This window comes from Notolepis coatsorum (genome assembly GCF_963971535.1).
Source record: "Notolepis coatsorum genome assembly, chromosome: 19".
Classification (NCBI taxonomy): domain Eukaryota; kingdom Metazoa; phylum Chordata; class Actinopteri; order Aulopiformes; family Paralepididae; genus Notolepis; species Notolepis coatsorum.
In genome coordinates, this window is record NC_140183.1 from 51,079,276 (window position 1) to 51,096,579 (window position 17,304).

The following is a 17,304-nucleotide window of genomic DNA, read 5'->3' on the forward strand; positions in this document are numbered from 1 at the left end:
CTCAATGGCTGCCATACACTGGCACCAGGCACACATCACACTACACAATGACTGAATGGTTCAGGAGACAGGGATTGATATCAGCCAATTAAGGGGAAGGGATGATTAGGTGGCCTTGATGTCAGAGACCTGATTGGGAATTTGGCCAGGAACGTCGGGGAACCCCCTACTCTTTACGATAGGCGTCCTGGGTTCTTTAACGACCGAGATTCAGTCAGGACCTCGGTTTAGCGTCTCATCTGCATTTGATTGCTTGGTAATAAACATACTGATCTTTAGACACTCTGTTTTGGTTGCTTTGATACAGTACATTTCAGACCATTATGTTAAAATTGTGTGGGTTGCTTGAGAAATGGGAAAGATGATGACTATAATTTCAATGATTGCACTGTGGTGCAAAACACTGGACCTTGGTGAATAAACCTGAAGCAGCTTCAAAGCTTAGCCAATGTTGGTCAGCCAGCGAGTTGAAACATTAAAGTCTCTATCTGTAGAATTGTCAAAGTAATATGTCATCTCATATATCATTGTCAGACTAGTTGCAATACCTTGGTACAATTACAATGAACAAATGAGACCAGTAATAGGTAACCCTGCCAAGGTATGGACAACTTTAATGTATCAAAACAATCGAAACAAGCCCCCCCCCCCCCCCAACACACACACATTCTATTCTCTACTTTATTGCAACACTTATGGTAAAAAGACATTTCAATCATTCCAGCCCACTTTAGGTCAAATAAACAAGGAAACATAAAATGAGAAGAATATTTACATTTGAATCCAATCAAAGAGGGCATGCATACAGTGTACATTGCAACCAATGCAATTGTTTCAATGATGTGTGTTACGAGTCGTTAACCTAGCTATCTGAACTAATACAAATAATAAAGAACTAATGCAAATACTGTATGTCTAAAGAACCAGTGCATAAGAAAGTAAAATACAGTCAAACAAAACTGAACTTCAATGTTAAATCCCTGACATCCACAAGAGCCTGGCCCCTCAACTCTAGAACCAGCCTGGCCCCTCAACCCTAATACCAGCCTGGCCCCTCAACTCTAGAACCAGCCTGGCCCCTCAACTCTAGAACCAGCCTGGCCCCTCAACCCTAATACCAGCCTGGCCCCTCAACTCTAGAACCAGCCTGGCCCCTCAACTCTAGAACCAGCCTGGCCCCTCAACCCTAATACCAGCCTGGCCCCTCAACTCTAGAACCAGCCTGGCCACTCAACTCTAGAACCAGCCTGGCCCCTCAACCCTAATACCAGCCTGGCCCCTCAACTCTAGAACCAGCCTGGCCCCTCAACTCTAGAACCAGCCTGGCCCCTCAACCCTAATACCAGGGGGCGGCTAGGTGGTGTAGTGGGCAAGGCGCTCGCCATCAACGCTGGAGACGCTGGGTTCGAATCCAGCTCTCGGCGTTGCTATCAGCTTGGCTGGTCGTTCATACTAACACAATTGGCAGTGTTAGGGGTGGGAAAGCTGATGGGTGGGTCCTGGGCATTGTGGACAGCGACCCCTACAGTTCGGTCGGGGTGCCTGCACAGCGAGGGTAGGATCTGGAGGGAGGTAGTGTGTCCTTCCACACGTTACACTCTCCCGGTGAAAATCTGCGCTGCCGGCTGGCTGCACATGTGTCGGAGGAAAGCATGTGACAGTCTCCGGCCTCCCGGACCAACAGTAGGGGGGAGTGCGCAACAATCAGGAAGGGGGTTGGGAATTGGCATAACGACTAACGACTATGGGAGAAAAATCGGAAAAAGGAGGGGGGGGAAAAGATGAAAAAATTAAAATAAAACCCTAATACCAGCCTGGCCCCTCAACTCTAGAACCTGGCCACCCCCCCCCCCCCCAACACACACACACACACATTCTATTCTCTACTTTATTGCAACACTTATGGTAAAAAGACATTTCAATCATTCCAGCCCACTTTAGGTCAAATAAACAAGGAAACATAAAATGGGAAGAATATTTACATTTGAATCCAATCAAAGAGGGCATGCATACAGTGTACATTGCAACCAATGCAATTGTTTCAATGATGTGTGTTACGATCCGTTAACCTAGCTATCTGAACTAATACAAATAATAAAGAACTAATGCAAATACTGTATGTCTAAAGAACCAGTGCATAAGAAAGTAAAATACAGTCAAACAAAACAGAACTTCAATGTTAAATCCCTGACATCCACAAGAGCCTGGACCCTCAACTCTAGAACCAGCCTGGCCCCTCAACCCTAATACCAGCCTGGCCCCTCAACTCTAGAACCAGCCTGGACCCTCAACCCTAATACCAGCCTGGCCCCTCAACCCTAATACCAGCCTGGCCCCTCAACTCTAGAACCAGCCTGGCCCCTCAACTCTAGAACCAGCCTGGCCCCTCAACCCTAATACCAGCCTGGCCCCTCAACTCTAGAACCAGCCATTCAACCCTAGAACCAGCCTGGCACCTCAATCCTAGAACCAGCCTTTCAACCCTATAGAACCAGCCTGGCCCTTCAACCCTAGAACCAGCCTGGCCCTTTGACCCTAGAACCAGCCTGGCCCTTCAACCCTAGAACCAGCCTGGCCCTTCGACCCTAGAACCAGCCTGGCCCCTCAACCCTAGAACCAGCCTGGCCCCTCAACCCTAATACCAGCCTGGCCCCTCAACCCTAATACCAGCCTGGCCCCTCAACTCTATAACCAGCCTGACCCCTCAACCCTAGAACCAGCCCTTCAATCCTAGAACCAGCCTGGCCCTTCAACCCTAGAACCAGCCTGGCTCTTTGACCCTAGAACCAGCCTGGCCCTTCAACCCTAGAACCAGCCTGGCCCTTCGACCCTAGACCCAGCCTGGCCCTTTGACCCTAGAACCAGCCTGGCCCTTCGACCTTAGAACCAGCCTGGCCCTTTGACCCTATAACCAGCCTGGCCCTTTGACCCTAGAACCAGCCTGGCCCCCTGTTACGACCCTGGCCCAACCTATGTGCAAACCAACACCAAAACCCTGTGCTCTAACTCAAAGTGCTACTAACTCAAGGAACTATTAATGCAAATGTAAACTAAAGTACTAGGGTAACCCAACGGACAAGGACTGAAGAACCTAACAGCTCTTTCTCTAAGCACAGACAGTGCATGTGTGTTACTAGGTCTGCCTTTAAAGCTCCCCAGCAGGTAACCAATCAGCACTAATTGGCTAATTGGCAGGCCTCACCTGCATGCCCGGTGACACAGGAGTGATCAGGCCTCTAGTACATAACACCTCCCCCACCAAACTGGTTGCCCAAGAGGCAACCACTACACAACAACCCATAAACAAAACAAAAAACAACTGTGACCCCTTAGTTGTCAGGGCCACTACCACAACAGCGATAACGGGTACCACAAACACCGGTACTATGATCGTGAGAGGGCGTTTGCTAGCACGTTGTCCCTCCCACGATGTGGCGAATATCCAAGTTATACGCCTGGAGGAACAAACTCCATCGCATCAAACGATGGTTCGAGTTCACCATGCTGCAAAGAAAAACCAAAGGGTTATGGTCTGTATACACAACAAGGGGTAAACTGGAGGATCCAACGTAAACATCAAAATGGTTCAAGGCAAGAACCGGGTCGGCCCCTGTCGAACACGACCACCGATACCGATCTGTCAAAATTATACTGCAAACCAAAATCACCCTGAGAACTGCGCTTAACAGAACAGAACACAGCACAACAAAACCATAGATCACTGATACCACCACCGCACCCATATCCATCCCACCTGGCACTGGCAGTTCAGGATACTGCACATCGTGAACATCCAGAGTAGGCTGTACCGCCTCAGGTACAGCCCCAGTGTACCGGGAACATGGCAGTACGACAGTCACAATAACGTCTGGAACACCATCTAAAATGGCGTCACCCAAAATAACTTTGTCCTGATCAAAATCAAAATGGCTGCCACTCAACAGACCAGGTCGCGAAGGCGGCTCCTGCTCCACAGGACACAGGTAACTAGGTTGACCATCACACCTAGTGCATGGCAGAGAATCAGTGTGGACATGTGGATCAATGTCAGAATCATCACCTGACATACTGGGACCATCCCTGCCCACAAGTGAAACATTAGGGACAATAGAGCTATTGTGGGAAGGCTGGCAGCCTAAGTCAAGCTTAGTAGCCTCTCCAACTAGAACGGTGTCACATGAAACAACAGCACCTCTCATAGCATCCTTCCCACACTCATCCTCCAATTCGTTCGTGGCCTCAGCCACCGTACAGGCTGGGAAGACCTTGAGACACTGCGCTGCCATATCATCTCCTGTCACATGCTTCTCCGGCACGCCTGTCAACTCTGGTTTCACCACCGGGCCTAACACAAAACCACAATCAAGAGAATCATTATGCAGAGGTACATCCACAGTGTGCTTTCCAAAATTCTCAACAGGTACACATTTTAACTCAACAAAGAATGTGTCACTAAGTGTAATGTCCCAAGTCGAAGTATCAACAACATCACATTTGTCCTTTGACATTTCTCGTGCCACAGCACACACAGGAAACACTCCTGGATGTTTCTGTGCCAGCTCATTAGAGACCTCAGAAACCACAGGAATGGGAGTTACAACCGGAGTAGCCAACACTTTGTCACCAGCCAAATCATTCCCTAGAATGAAGGACACCCCCTTTATGGGAATGTGAGAACATACCCCCACAACAACATTGCCTGATACTAAGGGAGAATTGAGCGTGACCTCATGCAAAGGTGCATCCACAAATCCACCCCCAAAGCCCCGAACAACGACACCGGAATGCAAAGAAGAGTTTTCTGAAAACGGCAAAACCCCCTCCAGAATGAGGGACTGAAAAGCACCGGTATCTCTCCAAATTGTTATAGCCTGTTTGGACTCTAGTGCATTAGTCAGGGAAACAAATCCATTCATCATAAACCTTGAGGAACCCTCGAGGTCTTTGTCCACACGTTTGATACTTTCCCCATCCCCATCTAACGTTGGCATAGGCGTCCTGCATATGGTTTCTACCAGAGCCACGGTTCTGAAATTTTTCTGCTCAAGCACCGGGCACCCAGCAACGATATGACCAGGTTCTTTACAGTAAAAACAGATAATCCCTTCTGGGAATGTACCAGCAGACCCACCCTGCCTAGGAGGTGAAGTTAACTGACCAGCAGACACAGGTTTTGGGAAACGGCCCCCCTGAACAGGACGCCTATCCCCGGACTCAACACGGTAGTCCTCCAAAAACACGGACTTGTGTGTCAACACAAACTCATCGGCGAAGACAGCGGCGTCACCTATCTTCGATACCCCACGCTCATTTAGATGTGTGGAAACGGTATCAGGAACACATCTTTTAAATTCCTCTAGGAGAATCAACTGCCTAAGCTGCTCTCTTGACTCTGCCTTCTGAGAAGTGCACCACCTGTCAAACAGGCTCTCCTTCTCCCTACCAAACTCAACATAAGACTGCCCCTCCAACCTGCGATAACCTCTAAAACGCTGACGATAGGCCTCAGGGACCAACTCATAAGCCCTCAAAATGGAAGCTTTAACCAGCTCATAATCAGCGCTTTGTTCAAGGGACAGAGCAGTGTAGGCTTCTTGTGCCCTACCAACTAAAACACATTGCAGCAGCAGTGTCCAGGCGGTATCAGGCCACTTCAATGTGGTTGCCACCCGTTCAAAAAGGGGAAAATATCTTTCCACGTCTTTCTCAAAAAATGGTGGCACCATCCTAATATTCCTGCCTACATCAAACCCGGAACGTGACTCTGGATGCAGAGCACCCGCCTGCAAGGCAGCATGCTTATATTCAAGCTCCTTCTGTGCACGCTCGTGCTCCAACAACATTTGTTTCTCCTTAAACTCACGCTCCTCTCTCCTCTCCTCACGCTCGTGCTGTAGCTGCCTTTCCTTAAACTCCAACTCCCTTATCCTCCAGTCACCCTCTGCACCAGATAATAGCGGAGACACGTCAGACAAAGGAGGCTCCTCCACCCTCTCCTCAAGCACCTGTTCCCTAATGAGCAAAACCCTCAAAGCACCCAAGGCAGATGGTTTCAAACGTTTCTCACTGGGAGTAAGCTCGACCTTGTAGTGCACAGCAAGCTCGAGAAGCTGTTCTTTTGAAAACCTCTCCAACATGTCATGTGAAGGGTGATCCACAAAATCCCTAACGGAAGCCATCTTTTCTGCACCAGCGCCACAACCCGTTCACTTTAGAGTCACCAAAAGCTGCCAAAAGCACCCTAGCACACACACAATCCACCTAAAGAGCCACCAAAGAAACACTAAAGAACCACTGAAGAACGACTATAGAACCACGACGAACCCCTGAAGAACCATACAGAATGCCAAAGCCACTAATAATAACCATAAAGGGACGCGGTGGCAATGTGTGCTACGGAGCGCACATTTCTAGGACGCAAAAAAACATAAAAAAAAAAAAAACACACCCACCCCAAATAGACGTGTCATACACGCAGGGTGTTAGGTGCTACCAGGTATGCTCACCAAACACTCAAACAAACAAAATAAATCCAACAAACAATTCCAAACAGGTGCGCCTTCTAACCTGATATGACTACATATGCTTCTACGTCTAAACTGCAGAAAAAACCGGCCCACCACATGTCTACCCTAAGAAACACTAAATCAAGCCCTACCACACTACCTGTGTTTTCTGGCCGCCCTAATCTACCTACCCTTAAACTAATGCCCTGTAGACCTAACTTTCTTCAACCACACCTGCTACCAGTCAAAGATCATATACCAATCATTTCATTGACCGCCCCAGGAGTACGTGGTGCACAGGACGCTAACCAACAACCAGAAAATAATGTCCCTATCTACATGTGGTGCCTACTAAACTATATATTTTAACAGCATAAGTAGTCACATCAAATTACAAACAAATACGGCATACTCACCTGTTTGATGAAATGGCTCAGCCCCCACGTTACACCATATGTAACGAACACCACCCAAACCATAATACGATGACACCCCGTGCAACACAAAAAAAAAAACCACCAAACAAAGTTCTAGGGGTAAAAGATCCCGGATGAGTGCCCAACTGTTACGACCCTGGCTCAGGGGCACGCAACTTATGTGCAAACCAACACCAAAACCCTGTGCTCTAACTCAAAGTGCTACTAACTCAAGGAACTATTAATGCAAATGTAAACTAAAGTACTAGGGTAACCCAACGGACAAGGACTGAAGAACCTAACAGCTCTTTCTCTAAGCACAGACAGTGCATATGTGTTACTAGGTCTGCCTTTAAAGCTCCCCAGCAGGTAACCAATCAGCACTAATTGGCTAATTGGCAGGCCTCACTTGCATGCCCGGTGACACAGGAGTGATCAGGCCTCTAGTACATAACACCCTTTGACCCTAGAACCAGCCTGGCCCTTCAACCCTAGAACCAGCCTGGCCCTTTGACCCTAGAACCAGCACAGTGGCAGCCAGAAGAATGCAGCAGCTCTACTGAGTGCAGTAAAGTAACTTTGCCTGCAGCAAGAAAGGCCTAATGTTTCCTATTCTTGGGAGCTTTATTTTTTCCTGACTGTTATTTGAGTTATCTCATAGTAGACTAGGCATACAACGTCCTTCTGGACAGAACAGGCTTGATATTAGACCAGCTTTTGCTTTATAGCTGCTTATAGGTCGGTTGGTTAGTCGGTCATTCAGATTGGTCAGTCAGTCCACAAAAAATTCCCCATCCTCTAGCAGCCACAGTCATCGCCTTGGAGGCTGAAACTTGGCATGGAGGTCAAGTGTGTGTGTGTGTGTGCGTGTGTGCGTGTGTGTGCGTGTGTGCGTGTGTGTGTGTGTGTGTGTGTGTGTGTGTGTGTGTGTGTGTGTGTGTGTGTGCGTGTGTGCGTGTGTGTGCGTGTGTGCGTGTGTGTGTGTGTGTGTGTGTGTGTGTGTGTGTGTGTGTGTGTGTGTGTGTGTGTGTGTGTGTGTGTGTGTGTGTGTGTGTGTGTGTGTGCGCATGTGTGTGCGCATGTGTGTTTACCACTTGCTCCAGTTCCAATTTCAGAAGCTTGGGGCTAGATCCACAAAGAATGGATTGCACAGAGCAAGTTGCACCCTTACTTACAATTCATTATGAATTGAAAATGGGGGACCCTGATGTAAACAAGACGAAAGTCTTTCTCTGGTCTGCATCCCCTTAACAATTGTGTGTATTGAGCCGTACTGTGTGTGTGTGTGCCGCAACTTTATCTCTAAGTGAAATTACTGTAACCACACACACACGCACACACACACACACACACACACACACACACACACACACACACACACACACACACACACACACACACACACACACACACACACACACACACACACACACACACACACACACACATTTTAATGCCGATATTGGCTGATAATATCGGTAGGCCGATAATATCGGACATCCCTAGTTTTAACCTTAGATTTCAGTGTTGGTGGTGGTGGTGGTGATGATGAGGAGGAGGAGGAGGAGGAGGAGGAGGAGGAGGAGGAGGAGGAGGAGGAAGATGCGGAGGAAGAGGAGGAGGAGGAGGCACAACAAAGGACATTGATGCATTTTCAAAAAGAAAGAAAAAGCTTCATCATTTCTTTGTATGTGTTTTTTTCTTCTTTTTCACGATGTCATCATTCTTCTCCCAGTCTCCCCCTCTCTGCTCCATGGCCTCTCTCTCTACTGGCTGCCCTGAGCAGCTGTTTTCCCTACACTGAGGTTAAACCAGACAGTCTCTGTCTAATGAGAACCAGACATGTCCACGCCCCCCCCCCCCCCCCATGTCACTGAGCCCCTCCACCAGCTCAGCCTAGAGCCCCAGACACTGGGCCAGGGAGAGGGATGAGGGTGTGGGTAGGGGTGTGTGCTCCGACCACTATCCATCCATCACATCGTCTGACCCGCCCCGCAGCGCTGAAAAGACCACAGTTATCACTCACCCCCCTGACATGGACGTCGATGTCTGCCCTCTCAGTCGTAGGCTCGTTCTCACACACACACACACACACACACACACACACACACACACACACACACACACACACACACACACACACACACACACACACACACACACACACACACACACACACACACACACACACACACACACACACACACACACACACACACACACATACACACACACACACACACACACACACACACACACACACACACACACACACACACACAAGGATGCAGAGAGAGGCACACGCACACACACAAAGATGCAGAAATACACACGCTGCAGGGACATAGACATACATACGAAAGATGCATCCTGCGACACAGTCACCTAATACACAAACATGCGCGCGTGCACACACACACACAAACCCACTCGTACACAGCCACCTCCACCACTATCTCTGCAGTCACTCCAAATGTCCTGTCACCTCTTGTCCTCCCCTCCATCGAACTCACATCACCATCCATCAACTCTGACCATTCACCACCACGCTCAACAGATGGCTTCCAACCAATCAGACCATGACAAAATGCCAGGTAACTCCCACCAGGGACCAATCGCATGACTCCAAATCACACTAGGTACTAGCCGGCACTTTGCGCTCTGCACCTGTCCTCCGACCGCCCTCGAACCACGAACCCGCCGCTCACCAGCACCATGTGACCACGTATGTCAAACAACATGGTATTATCCATTCTACCACCTGAAAAGGTTCCAGGTTCAGGTGGTGAAGTGAGTTTACACCAAGGGGCTACCGTCGCAAGGTGTCAACCTCATTACACTCACCCCTCTAAAGTCACTCCACAGCGACCCCAGCTAGAGAGCTATTAGACTCAACCATATCATCCGAGTTCACGGAACTAGTTGTAACAGTGGTTACTACTGTAGGTACAAGCAGGCACTTTACGCTCTGCACCTGTCCACAGACAGCCTCGAACCGAGAACCCTCCAATCACCAGCACCATGTACTGTAGGTCAAACACCACAATCGTATCAATTCTGCCACCGGGAAAGGATCCAATGCAGGGGGTGAAGTGGAGATATTTAACTTAGGAGTGAGTTTACACCAAGGGGCTACCACTGAAAGGTTTCAACCATGTTACACATCCACCAACTACCACATTGGGTGGTAGGCCTTTATCATATGTCATACTGTATATTATATAACTCATTGATTGTGATTGGAGTGTATTAGACCACCTTCTGCTGACATCAGCTCCATTGATAAATGAGCAGAATTACTCTCTTTTCTCTCAGATGTATAATAATAATAATAATAATAATAATAATAATAATAATAATAATAATAATAATAATAATAATAATAATAATAATAATAATAATAATAATAATATTAATAATAATAATAATAATAATAATAATAATAATAATAATAATAATAATAATAATAATAATAATAATAATAATAATAATAATAATAATAATAATAATAATAATAATAATAATAATAATAATAATAATAATAATATTAATATTAATAATAATAATAATAATAATAATAATAATAATAATAATAATAATAATAATAATAATAATAATAATAATAATAATAATAATAATAATAATAATAATAATAATAATAATAATAATAATAATAATAATAATAATAATAATAATAATAATAATAATAATAATAATAATAATAATAATAATAATAATAATAATGCAGGACCTCTTTAGAGAGGTCTTTGGTCTTTATTCGGCATGCAACGACACAAACGACATGCAATGGGCGGCACACACACAGAGGAATACACACACACAAACACATGCAATTGTCTTTCTCAGGGTCGCCGATGCGATTGAGCTCTGCTCTTAACCCATCCCGTCATCCTTCCCCCCAAGGGCTGCCGGGAGCAGACAGGGCGTCGGCGGGGACCAATCCAAGTGCTCCTGCCCGTCTTCGTCAGGTCGATCTGTTGTGCATGTTTTTCCAATTGGTTTCTCTTATCGGGGGGGGGGGGGGGGAACCCTTGCCGAGCACGGGGAGAATATGCAAACTCCACACAGAAAGGCCTGGGAGATCCCCCACCTGGGTACCTGGCATCGCGGAAACCTGGTCCCCAAGCGGGAATCGAAGCCTGGACCTTCTTGCTGTGAGGCAACAGTGTTAACCACTACACCACCGTGCCGCCATGTCAAGCTGATTGTGTGAAAATTGTGTGAAATCAAAATTGGTTAAGTAATGCCTCCAACTATCTTAAGTTAGTGGTATTATACATTTAACCCAGCTCGTTACTGAACCCACTAGGCCAAACCTAAAGAACATGGCTAAATCTACTCTAATTGATTCGATTTTCTCAAATAGAATGATCAAGTTTAAGGTCCCCAGAGTTTGCACTGAATTAGGAAAATCTGCTTCTGTGCCCCAGACACATGGAATGTTTTGCAATGCACTTCAAAACTCAATTCATTAGTATCCATTGTTCAGTTGAAATCTTTAATCGCCAACCATTGTGTGTATTGAGCCGTACTGTATTGTAACCCATTCTGCAATCTGTTAAATAAAGTTTTCATTCATTCATTCATTCATTCATTCATTCATTCATTCATTCATTCATTCATTCATTCATTCATTCATTCAACCATTTCATCAGTCTGCAGTTGTTTTTATTTATTTTAAAAGTGTTTAATCTATTGACTTTCTGTTTCTACACTGTTTTTTGTTGTTATAATGTGTTGAGATCAGAGGTTCTGTGTAGGATTGTTAGTAACTGTCTAACTGTACATATGGCTGTTTACACTAGTAACTGTTTACCTGCATAACTGTCTCCACCAGTGACTGTTTAGTTGCATATATATCTGTTCCCACTAGAGGGCGCTCTAGGCGGAGCCACCCAGGTACACCACCTTGTGGCGAGTATAAAAGCAAATGTATCCTCCCACTTCGTTCCAGTAGCGGCTGCTGGTTCTCTCTCCACTAGGGGCGCTATACCAAAACGTTTTGCAAACATGTACAGTACCACGCAACCGACTCATGGCAAGACATGAGCGATTCGACTCACGCTCACGGCAATGAATCGGCTCTTATGAACGAGTCGCTCAGCTGTTACTACAACAACACACAACCAGTCAAATAAAGTATAGTCTAATTCACAACTTGAAACACAATATATAAATAGAAAAGTTAGAAACAAAACTCGCTCCGTCTCCAAACACACGCAGATCTCTCCCTCTCTCCTTCTCTCTCTCACACACAGCGCGACGTGGAATCGATTAGTTACACAATCAGACCTATTATATACCAAGAATAACTTCAGTATGAGTACAGGGCTGTACACATATTTTGCATATTGTTAAACGAGCCAAGGCTAGCTATTAAACTATCGATATGAATCGAAAATCTGGGACCCTGATGTAAACAAGACAAACGTCTTTCTCTGGTCTGCATCCCCTTAACAATTGTGTGTATTGAGCCGTACTGTATTGTACCCATTCTGCAATCTGTTAATAAAGTTTTCATTCATTCATTCATTCAAACATAGACGATATTGAACAAGCCATAATCCACGTATTTTCAATCCAAAAGAAAGAGAGAGAGAGAGAGAGAGGGAGAGAGAGAGAGAGAGAGAGAGAGAGAGAGAGAGAGAGCGAGAGAGAGAGAGAGAGAGAGAGAGAGAGAGAGACTCACTGTTTAGTTGACACGTCCAGGGCAGGAGGGCTTGCCTTGATAAAGTGTATAATCCACTGTTGATGTATTCCAGACCACTGTCCACTGTGTCCAGACTGCATCCGCCATATAGCTCGTTAGCCAAGTGTTAGCTTGTTAGCAGTTAGCACCACACAACACAAGTACTTCATTCCTTTGTCCATTTCCGCGTCGAACAGACTGCAAACTACCTGGCGTTCTATCGCCATGCTCTAAGACAAACTCTAACCTTAACCAACTTTGAAAGAGTGCCTAAGCTTAACAGTCTAAAGAACTTGCAGTCACGGCACGCTCTAAGACAAACAGCTGCATCTCACAACAACACAACTATCTCTACCACCAACGGACCAACCTAGGAATAAGCTAGAATTGGAACATTAGAAATTGGATTCGGCCAATCAGAGATTGTCTCTGTGAAATTCTGCTACGGAAAAAAATACTGGCGTCGGCCAATCAGAGAGCATCTCCGCGAAATGCGGCTACAGAAATTCTTGACGCTACTGGCTAGACCGCTTCAAATCGCGCCCGGATTCCAACATAATAGTCATATTTCAACGCACAACGCGTTACGCACTGATTGGCTGCGACGGATACAGCGATCAAACCGTGACGCGCACTCAGAGCGCTATCGCGTCTAGCCCGGGCCGAGAAATACAAAAAAATTAAAAAAAAAAGAAAAGTGAGTCACTTCCTGTTCACGAAAACAAGTTTTTTTTTTTTTATATAATAACGTTATATTGTGCATTGGAAACACAAACATACTTAAAATGAGTAAATATTATTAATTTTAAACATGTTTATATTATTTATAGGGCTATAAAACAAAAAACTAAAAACTTATTTTTCTTGTTCTCTCATATAACCAGGGTAGGGCCTGAGGGGGGGCGGCGCCCGAGCGCCCCTAGTGGCGAGCCGCCACTGCTTCGTTCTCTCCCCCTATGTCTCTCAGTGAGAGAAGACCTGTATGTTACTGCTGCTCTTTCCATGTGAATAAAAGAAACCACGCCAGTTCAGGCTCAAGATAGAAACCATGCCTCTTGACCACATTATTGTTGCCCTATAGCCGAATTCTGTTAACAGGTTATGGGCCCAGATAACGCCGGGGCGAAAATAGTGGAGGTACTGTAGCAAGCTTAGCTGAAGTATAGGCTAGGATAGCGCCGGGAGCACCGCGTGGCTAGACGCTAGGCCAACAAGAGCAAAAGCTAAGCATACCATTAATGAAGAGGATGGAAAACAAGAGAAGAGACAAATGGCTGACATTCAATGGAAAAGCAGAACTATGAGCTCTGGGAAGAGCATATGCTGTGCTGCATGCACGGGGCAGGGCTGAAGGAGACGATCCTGGGGGCCCCCACGGGAGAACTGACGGCGGAAGAGCAAGCCCTGGACGACCAGCGGAACGCAAGCGCGTACTATGATTTAGCGCCGATGCTCGACGACACCAGCCTGGGGCTGATATTCCGCGACACTAAAGACAGAGGCAGAGAAAGCCTGGCAGTATTGAGAGAGCATTACATCGGGAGAGGAAGACCCAGAGTCGTGGCCCTCTACATAGCACTAACGGGCCTGAGGAAGGGGACCACCGAGACCGTGACCGAATACGTCAACAGAGCGGAGCAGATCACAACGCCATTGAGGAGTGCCGGAGAAGCACCAAGCGATGGGCTAATGATGGCGATGATAATGAGAGGACTACCGGAGCTGTACAAACCGTTCACACTCCTGGTAACACACGGTTCAACGGACATGACGTTGGGACAGTTCAAGGCTAAGTTAAGGAACTTCGAGGCCTCAGAAGACACCCACCCAGCCGCCGCGGAGGAGGGGCAGAGGGTGCTAAAGGCCCAAGCGACGCCAAGGGAGAGAACCAGGACCACGACGGAAATGGCGTGTTGGCGATGCGGAGATAAAGGCCATCGGAGAAGCGAATGCACAAATACTGTCTGGTGTAGCTTCTGCAAATCCACGGGGCACACAGACAGAGCGTGCATGAAGAAACACAACCAGAGCGCGCGATACGCGCATGGACAAGATGGCGGCTACGGACGAGACGACGGCCATGAACGAGACGGAGGCCACGGACAAAATGGCGGCTACAGACGAAACGAAGGCCACGGACAAAATGGCGCCTACGGACGAGACGGAAGCCACGGACAAAATGGCGACTACGGACAAGATAACGACTGTGGACGGGGTGACGACAGCGGACACGATGACGGCGACGATCGGCGTAGATGAATCGAGACGACGCCCGGAGAATCGATGGCGGCGACGATCGACATGAGGCGAGTCGAGACGACGCCCGGAGAATAACGGGACAAGAAGACTGCAATTTTGGAGCGAGGACGGCGGGCATCGCCGGACCGGCCCAGCTGCAGCGGGCCCAGAGAAGGGGACTGATCGTGGACACGGATGCGTCGTCCCATGTCATCAACGACAGGAGTCGGTTCAAGAACTTTGACGACACTTTCCACCCGGAGAGGCACTGCATGGAGCTGGCGGACGGTAGACGCATCTACGGATTGGCACAAGAGAGGGGAGACGCACAGGTATGCCTCAAGGGGCGCCGGCGTACGGTGACGCTAAAGAACGCTCTATACGTACCATCGTTCCCACAAGGACTATTCTCTGTAATAGCTGCTACTGCAAGCGGCGCCAAGGTATTCTTCGATAAAGGTAAACATTTTCTTGTAGAACCTGACGGTACCCGGTTTGACATAAAGATGTACCAGAGAATATTTTATCTGAAAACGGAGTGTAATGACAACGACCAGTGTAATGATAGTGATGATGTGTGTAGCGGGACGGCCCGCCACGATATTCAGACATGGCACGAGATTATGGGTCATTGTAATTATGAGGATTTACTGAAACTGCAAGTAGTATCAGAGGGCATGCACATTGAAGGGGAGAAGCGTAGACCTGACAAAAATTGTGCAATGCGGGGAAGTTTACCCAACCGAGATACAGAAATCCCACAGACAAAGTAAGGGTACCACTTGCACTAGTTGACATGGACCTAGCAGGCCCAGTAAGCAACGAGTCCATAGGAGGTTTTAGATATGTACAGTCTTTTACAGACGTGTGTACAGGGGCAGTGTTTGTTTACTTTATCAAAGCAAAGAGTGACACACTCCAGGCCACAGAGAAATTCCTGGCAGACGTAGCCCCTTATGGTACAGTAAGATGTTTGAGGTCTGACCACGAAACCGAGTTTACAAACAGAGAGTTCCAATCACTGTTGAGAAGGTATAAGATAAGACACGAGATGTCACGTCCATATCCCACACACCAGAGCGGGGTGGCAGAGAGGGAATGGCACACCCTTTTCGAAATGGCTAGGTGTAAGCTAGCAGATAGTAACTTACCAAAGAGCCTGTGGCATTATGCGGTGCAAGAAGCCGCTTACACCAGAAACAGGTGCTTTAATAAGCACTCAGGCACCACCCCGTATACATGGCTGACAGGAAAGAAGTGTAATCTATCCAGAATGCACTGATTTGGATCAGTGTGTTATGCGTACCTGCAGGACAGGGGAAAACCCAAGTCCAAGGATGTAAAAGGATTTTTCGTAGGAAGCCTTGACAGAGGAAGCCCTGCTTTCCTAGTTCATCACCCCGGTAACGGGAGAGTGCAGAAACACATGCTAGTCAAGTTTGTCACGAAGACAACCTGTGAGAGCAAGACACAGACAGAGGAGCCAGAGCTGGACTCCAGAGCAAGGTGTGTAGAAACAGAAACACATCACCCCAGTGTACTTAGTACAGTTGGGCAGACAGACAGTCAGCAACCCCCAGAGGGCGATGACGAGGAGCACCTGAGGGTGACGTCAAGTGCCCCAAGCAGTGGGAGGTATCCCCCAAGGGAACACAAACCTCCAGAATATCTGCCAGACTATGCCAGGAAAGGGAGTGACGAGGAGGACAATACACCTACCCCCGTTGAGTACTACTACAGGGTAGTCAGTGGGGTAAACCCGACCTTTAAGGAGGCCACATTGTCCCCCGAAGAGGGCAGACATATACAGTGGGAGGGAAATGGGTGTATTCAACCAAGTTACCAGAGGGCAGACAGACAGTGGGAGGGAAATGGTTGTATTCAATCCAGGAGGGTATTGAAGAACATGGTAAATACAAAGTATGGTTAGTAGAACATTTATTAAATGCTGAAGGAATAGAATCCAGGTTTGAGAGTCTGACTAGAGACCATGTTAAAATACTGAAATGGATCTTATGTTTAACCCCATGTTTAAGTACAGATGTGGGTGGTTTACAATGTTTATGTACAGAGGTGATTCAATGTTTAAATACAAAAGAGGATCTATGTTTAAAATACAGAAGTGGAGGATTTGATCATCGCTCCAGACCACAAAAGAAAGACCTAGGCAGGTTATACCATTTTATAGGTATGGACTTCGAACAGTCTGCCAACTGTGTAAAAATATCCCAGAAGAGATATGTGGGAAAAAGGTCCTGAAATGTTTTTGACTGAAGTAAGAAATGTATAGATAAACTGTGGGTAGCTTCATTCTGTTGGACAACCTGTACTCGCCCTGACCTATGTTCTGTAGTGAGTAAGAGTGTCATAGTATTTTTGTTGACCCCACAGAGAATCATTGAACTACGTCAAAAATATGTTTTTCATTATCCCA